At 32.4% G+C, this 8060-nt stretch overlaps 1 long non-coding RNA gene across 1 annotated transcript; it reads right to left on the bottom strand.

The window, feature by feature from the left end:
• Window positions 1-1184: 1184 nt before the first annotated feature.
• LOC149989928 (uncharacterized) lies at window positions 1185-3264 on the bottom strand. The gene is made up of 3 exons (XR_016504626.1): window positions 3110-3264; window positions 2779-2947; window positions 1185-1626 (listed from the first exon to the last, which is right to left on the bottom strand). It is a non-coding gene; the product is annotated as an uncharacterized LOC149989928 (long non-coding RNA).
• Window positions 3265-8060: the final 4796 nt, after the last annotated feature.

Below are 8060 nucleotides of genomic sequence, written 5' to 3'. Positions count from 1 at the left end.
AGTTAAACATGTGTCTTATAAAGTCAACACATATTGGAGGTTATATAGAGCATTACTATATAATTTCTAGTTAGATAGTATGTATGGAAGCAAGAGTGAAGTCTTCTTCACCCTTGTCAATATCTTTTTAGTTTCTAGTCTTGTTTCAAGACTTTTTAGTCTTATTATCTTTGGCAATAGCCATTCTAGTTTAATATGTTATCATCTTCGAGTGATTCCATAGTCTTTTTGAGTAATACACGAGACATTGAGATTCTCTTTCTTTGAGATTTATGTGCTTGATATCTAAATCATATTATTTTAATTTAGATGGAAAAAGCAAGAAAAAATCAAATACGTACTAAAAATTAACTTATCTTTTTGTGTAAAAGTGATTGCATGATCTAGATTTCTAGCCAAAAAATCTAATATTTTTTTTAAAAAAAAAATCAATAATATTTATAAAAAATCAATATAATGTGGAAAATAACAATTCTTATTAGTAATCTATTATTCTTATTCTAATCAAACATTTGGAACACCATTAGTATGTAAGATCAGAGTATTAATTAGTTTTTAGGTATAACATAGAATAAATTTGATGTTGTTATGAAAAAATTATTAGTATAATTTTACATGGTTTATTTTATTTATGTTTGTATTTTAAAAAAATATTATAATTTTATTAATATAATGAGTGTTATTTTATTTTATAATATTTATTTCAAATGTTTTTTTGATTATTCTATATACTATGCCATTGGTGGAACTTGCATTATTGATTGTTTGATAATTTATAGATCTATTTCAAGTAACAATAAATTATGAAAATTAGAAGAAATATAATATCTAAAATATTAGTTTCTCAATTTAAAAAAAAATCAAATTATAAAAATATGATTAAGAATTATAGTCTAATTTTATTTAATTAGATACACTTAGTTGGTAAAATATACTTGATACCATCTTTTAACTACCTCACTTAGATCTGTGCCATTGTACAAAACAATGTTACCACAACATTGTTGTTTTTGTTGTTGTTGTGACATGAATGACGTCCTCGTGCCCAATGATTCTCAGTTTCGGCAGCTCTAAATCCGCCAATTCGGCAACAAGCGTGATTGGTGTTCAGAATGTTAGTGCTTTTTCACGTCACCGTGAATTATGGACGGGGAGCACTTGTCATGCAGATATTCCAATCCTCCATGAGGCCATGAAAACATGGTTTATACGAGTCATTGAAATAACACTTTGAATTTCTAGCTCAAACATGACTAGTCAGGGTTCTCTTATAATAATACACATCCTATCAAGTGGGTGCGAGATGCAATCCCCAATACCATCTGCAATTCGTAGGGTGGTGCTTGTTCCTAGAGCAAGCTCCAAGGATTTGCGGCAGCACTATTTTCTGCAGATCGTCAAGTGGAAGCTAGTACTTCGGCTTTGGATCAGTGGAAGGTAGTTTTTTCTCGCTACAGAACTGAGAAAATTGCATAAACTGTAAAGATCCACTGGGGTTGCAAGAGCAGCTCTTTTTTCCTGTTATGATCGTTTTAGTTGGGTATTAGAGGACTAAAGTGCCTCTCCAATTATACTGTTGGTGACGTGTTGAAGATTTCCAGGTTTCCATTCGTTTTAACATTGAGCCTGCAAGTCCATGGCGTCAAAACCGTCAGATTGGTGCTCAGGACAGGAATCCGGTTACTTAACATGTGAAACTTAAGGTTGAAGTCAGGCTCCCATGCTAGATACACGTCGGAGACATTGTGATACTGCGAAGTTCTAAGCACCGGCAAATTGGAGATGACCAGAATACTCACAGCAAGTCCTCCTGGAATTCATGATGCAATGTTAGTTGTTAAATGAAATCGAACACATTCTTATAAACTGTCTCATCGTGTCAAGATGGACCTTCGACTATGCTTCGAAACTATCATTTAAAAAACTGCGATTACATGACCTTGCGGTATAAACTACTTTTCGGTATAAACTTTATACAACAATCGGACACAAAACGGCTGGAAGAATTCTCGCAGGGGTCCTTCCAAAGGCATCGTCCTCGGATTCTCCGTTTTGACTAAGTTTTGGCATCAAAAGCTTCAACGGGTTGTATATATATATATATATAGTGGCAGGAGCAATGTTGAATTTGACTGATGCATCACTTTGACAGGTGCACATGCTGTCCGCTGAGCAAGGTGTCGATTTTTTCTCAAGTGGATGGTGTAATCGTTTGAATTGGACATTTGTGCCACTTGCACCGAAAACATATACTAGACTTCGAATTTTTCTACGAAACAGTCAATAAGCTAATTGCCGCCCACACAATACCGTGTCGAGACATTATCAGCTTTTGTGTGAAGTTTCAGAGGGGATTTTCGTCTGGTTTTGCATCCTGAAAGACAAGCTTCGGGCAGTCCCAACCCTGCTATTCTGCATGGTCAGTGTGCCTGGACCGTGGAGCAAGGTTAACATTACAACTGGTAATGTTAGTGGTGCTGTGTCAGTCGACTCAAGGGCTCCAAAATGTTGGTTACCCGATTCAATATCGCAAAAAGGTATTGGTCTTTCTAAATGCATACCCTGACGAATGGATCACTTGCAACACAAAGTACGCAACGAGAAATCTTGCCTTTTTCACAGTGTAAGATGTTTCTTTTCATCTTGAAGATTGCTCTTTACGGTGTGCATTTATCCAATCTTGCACGAGAGTAGTCATTACATTTCTGACCTGGTTCTTTATTTCAATCGATCTTCCCAGAGTGCTCTCTGAGAGCAATTTGGATGGAGTCATCTCACCTGGCCTCAATGGCCCTCGAGACCTCACCACCTTAAGTATGCAAATGTCTTGAGCTCCTCCCTGCTGCCACTTGAACACCCTCGCATGCTGACCAATTGCACTGCGCCATTCCATGTGTTTGAGGTGGGGATGTGCTTTCCATGCGCAGGAATTTTAGATGGCAACTCTCTGACAAAACAGCTACCTGACTTGAGTGATTTGACAAATATGTAAACACTGAGTTCCAATTCATGTGGTGTTTCCAAACTACAATTTGAATTGACTTTCCGTTGCAGTTGGCACCAACCTACGCAATACTGAGCAAGTAGAGACATTTATAGAATAACTCACCAAGGGATCTCTTTCAGAATGGCTTACTTCATTGCCCAATCTTCCCGAGTTGTGAGCACCCTCAACTCACTCATATCAAACCATAGTGTGTACATCCTACACTTCAATTCCAGCATTTATATCAGAGTTTCCGTCGTCATTGCAGTCCTTCGCGAGTGGCAGGTAAATGCAGAATAACAATTTCAGTGGAAATATACCTTCATGATTCTGGAGGAAGAATTGGAAGTTCACGCAACCAACTGTACCTTCTTTCATCATCCGCTAGCAACTCACAAGGACATGGCTGTGTGAAGCCACTCGGCAGCATGCAAACTTTCGGACAATAATGGACAGTGGTTTCTAATTGATAACAGAGGTATTTTCTAAATTTGGACCACATGTACTGGACTAGAGGACCCGCCTCAACTTTGCTCTCAATGCAGCATTAAATATTGTACCGGATTCTAGTCGCATCAATTCCTTCCACATAATACGCTGTACCAAATTGTAGTGCATAGCTTGCTCATAATTCACGGCTCCTCGTGGAATCTTTGCAGGCTTGGAGAAACTACATAAAGGGTGCAGTCCAAATTTGATACATCGCGATGTGAAGATCAGCAACATTCTCATCACTTCCAAATACGATGGGAAATTGACAGACTTCGGATTGTGAAGGCTCCTCGGTATCATCACAAATGAGTGTGACCTTTTCAGGGCAGAACTGATGAACTGGAGCAGTTCTGAGGCATGTTTTAATTGTTCAGGTTTTGGCAAGTCTGGAGCAAGGGAATACTAAGGATATACTGCGATCAAAGCGTCCCATCCAAATAATGAATAGCTATGGAAAGTTGCCGTCATTGCGTTGCTTAGTGTGGAGCCCCAAAAGGGAAACACATGCCAACAATCAACAAAGTGGTGCTTGAGCAGTAGCTTTGGAAGCGTCAGTGAGCAATGACAGCCTTGATGAATCTTAACGCCACATCCAGACCGCTTTTGAGTGGCAATTTAATGCTGTATCTCCATTTTGTATCTTCTGCACTTGAATCCTTCCCCCGAAGTGGGTAGATGGTACACAATGTGTATTATAACATCCGCTGTGTACTGTACTCTACAATCTGAGTATTGGTTGATGTTTTGATTAACACAAGTATTGCAGAAATTCTATCATGCATGTGCTATAAATTTGGTTTCTCGGTTCAAATAACGTGCAGCTAAGGTTGAGGTTTCTAAATAAAAAAAAAAAGAGTCATGTTGTGCATAATATGAATTACGATAACATTGGATACTTTATAATGTGAACAATATTGTTGTGAACAATATCATGTATATATTAAAAAGAATAGTGATCATGTTTGTTTAAATGTGATATTCTATTTGTATTTTGTTTTTAGTGTTTCTTCAATACTTGAAGTAACATTTATTGGAAGTGGTTAAATTTATTATTAATATTATGTTTTTGATCATTAGATTGAATACCAATGTTTTATTTTTGTAGTAGAAGGCATTTTAATAAGACCAAGCTACTTCAAAGCCCTCGGCTTTGGAAGTCATCCCAAGTAATGTGGTGCAATAAAAGATTTGGTGAGGAGAGAAGGTTATAAGAAGAGTTGAGATTATAATCAAGTTTAGTAGGATGTAACATAAGCCTTTATATTCTCTTTTGGTATGCAATAATATTACAATAGCTACATGATACAAACTAAATTCTAATTAGGTCATATGTTAGGATCTAACTTCGAACACAAAGAAAAGTTAGAATCTCAAATATATTAAAAGTATAAAAATGATCAAGTTTGATTATGAAATAAAATTAAAGATGTAAAATCAATAAAATATATTATTATAATTGATATATAAAGCAAAATTAGCAACAAATAAAATTTGGATATTTTAAATCCTATCCATTTATTTTAATTGAAAGATTTTTTAACAAATATATTTTAATTTTTTAAAATATTAAAATTAATAGATTTATTAATAAATATTAAATTAGAAATTTGATTTAAAATAATATCAATATAAAAGGTGTCAAGAATATAAATCTTAAAAAAGAAATCCTCAATACACTCTTGGGTCACTTAAAAAGTCTAAAAAATCATTAAAAATGGTAATATATTGTACTAAAATAGCTATTGTTAAAGACAAGAAGACTAGAAAGTCTTGAAATAAGACTAAGGATTAAAAAGATATTGACAAGAGTGAATAAAGCTTCAATCTTGCCTCTATATACACTATCTAACTAGAAGCTACGTAGCGATGTTTTATAGAACCTTCAATACATGCTAATTTTGTAAGACACATATCTTATTTTAAAAGGCAAGTTCTCTACATCTACGCCATGTAGTTAATTTGTTCTACAAGGTATTAATATTTAGTTGATTTATTGATCAAGTTTCTAATCTATTAATTAACTTCAAATATGTTAAAAGTCAAATCAGTGTCTATAAAGTTTCTAAAAAGCTTTTCTAGAAGATATTATGAAATTAATATATTTTTATCTATTTTTATCTAATTATATGGATAATTATTAGAATATATATATATATATATATATATATATATATGATATTATTCCCTCTTTTAGAAATAAGTTCTAGGAGAAGCAGTCTTTATATATTGAAGAAATTGAAGATATAATGAATTATATTTGCCACATAATCTAATCTTTGTTTTCTTTGAAGATGGTTGATAGGTCCTTTCAACTATCAATAGTGTCTCCTACTAGGCTAGAAAAACCATTCTATTATTTGATTATTATTGAGGCCTTCATAACTTCCTTCAAATAAAATATTTGAAATATCATCAAGAGTCATTCTTACCTTTAATAAAATCACCAAATATCAAGAGTTTCTTCTAAGATTATGATACCAAACATGTATTTCACCATCTATTCAATGAAGGACATGTCATTCATAACAATCTTCATCTCAATTATGTTGTCTTGAAGATTGTAACAATTGCAATATTTCATCTAATAAATTAAAAAATGATGGCTTTTAGATTGAATCTATTGGTTGTTGATTCTCCATCTCCTTAAGACTACAAATATATAGAAGCTACAAAGAAGAGTAGAAGGTAGAATACTTATAATAAAGATTTGCTATTCTTCAGCTTAGTTTTGATGGATATCATTAATGAAAAGCCTCAATCTTCTTTTGCCACATTTGCAAGATTATTTGTAGGCTTTTATATACGTTCACTTATATCATATTTATCACAATGAACAAGATATTCTAACCTATTTTGGCACCACCTTGAATCTAAGACTTCTTCTACTTCAAATTCTTAATTATTATGCACTTTTATGGAAAGAAGTGGTATTTGTCTTTTTTCTGAGATACTCACTATTTTATATGGCTTAAGAAGAAACATGTAGAATATGGGATGGATATTCATAGACTCCAATAGATGTAATCAATAAATATGAGGATTGACTTGTTCACAAATAGGAAAAGGTCCAAGCTTATAATAGTCCAACTTGTTACAATAAGGAGTAGTTTTAATATTACATTGGAGTAACCATACCTTGTCACTCACATTGAATTGTTGTTATTTCTTAGAATAGGCATCTGCATTGATCTTTTGTCATTCTTGAGTGCTCTTTAACTACACCTTCATTGTTACATGTGGCTTTGACAAATGATTTGCCAAATCTTCTACCATAGGATTATTAACTTTAAAAAATTTAAAAATATCAAGTCGGATATAATAACCATAATTAACAAAAAAAGACATTTATTGAGTAAGAAAATAAATTGAATTATTACATGCAAACTCTGTCAATGGCAAAAAAGTTATCCAATCATCTTGATGATAATTGATAGTACACTTCAAATATTACTCCAAAATTTGATTTGCAAGTTTCATTTGTTTATCAATTTGAGGATAAAAAGCCAAAGAAAGCTTTATATCCATCTTTAAAATCTTAAAAAGAATTTTCCAACATCTTGATATAAATTGAGTCTCCTCATTCAATATAATATCCTTTGATAATCCATGATAGTGATAGATGTTGTCAAGAAAAAACTTAGCTATTTTTTTACTTATAATAGATTATATACATGATACAAAATATACCATCTTGGTAAAATAATCTTCTATCATGAATATAGAATCATATGAACTTGAGACTAATAGATTTGTGATGAAATCCATAGAAATATAAGACCATGGTTGTTCCTAAATAGGTAATGGTTGAAAAAGTCTATATGATCGATAGCAAGGAATTTTGAATTTTAATTAAATATCACATAATTGTACAAAGTCTTTGATTGCCTTCCACATTTGAAGCCACAAAAAATCTTTAGATTTTAGCTCCATAGTCTTATTGTATCTAAAATGTCCAGTTAATGAAAAGTCATGATGAGCTTGAAGAACATATAATCATGCTTTACCTTCTAAAATGTATAATCATCCTTCAAAGAAGAATAGCTTATTCTTGAACCTGAACTTGGAAGTAATATGAGACTTACAAGAATTATTCTTAATATCATAAATAAAAAGATTAAAAGACATATTTGATTGAATTTTCTTAATAAAGGTTGAATCAATAGTCAATGTTGATTTTATTGCTCAAAGATGAAAATACTTTAGCTTCAAGAGAATCATTCTTTGTTAATCAAAAGTTGCATCTCTTTTTTTTGATACAAGATAAAAACATCTAAAAAGTGTATTTGATAAATATTATTATTTTTTAAGTTTATAGGTGATTTTGAAATCAAATCTTGATAAAGACATACTCCAATGAGATTTGTAATGATGCAAAATATGTATTGACATGAAGTACTTGAGGTTCTTCTAATCCATATATATGTCAAGGACAAAGACTCAATGAGGAAAAATATACACCAAAAGGCTATCTCGATATAATAAGTCAAAATATAAACAAGTAGGTATATTAAAAGGAAACTGGAATGGCTATTGCCACAAGACAAGAAACTAAAGACTCTTGAACCTGGACTAGAAGCAAGAA

The sequence above is a fragment of the Physcomitrium patens genome, chromosome 1 (genome assembly GCF_059467195.1).
Source record: "Physcomitrium patens ecotype Gransden chromosome 1, ASM5946719v1, whole genome shotgun sequence".
In the NCBI taxonomy this organism is placed as follows: domain Eukaryota; kingdom Viridiplantae; phylum Streptophyta; class Bryopsida; order Funariales; family Funariaceae; genus Physcomitrium; species Physcomitrium patens.
Note: the sequence above shows the minus strand (reverse complement) of the source record. Positions and strands in the feature narration are given on the sequence as shown.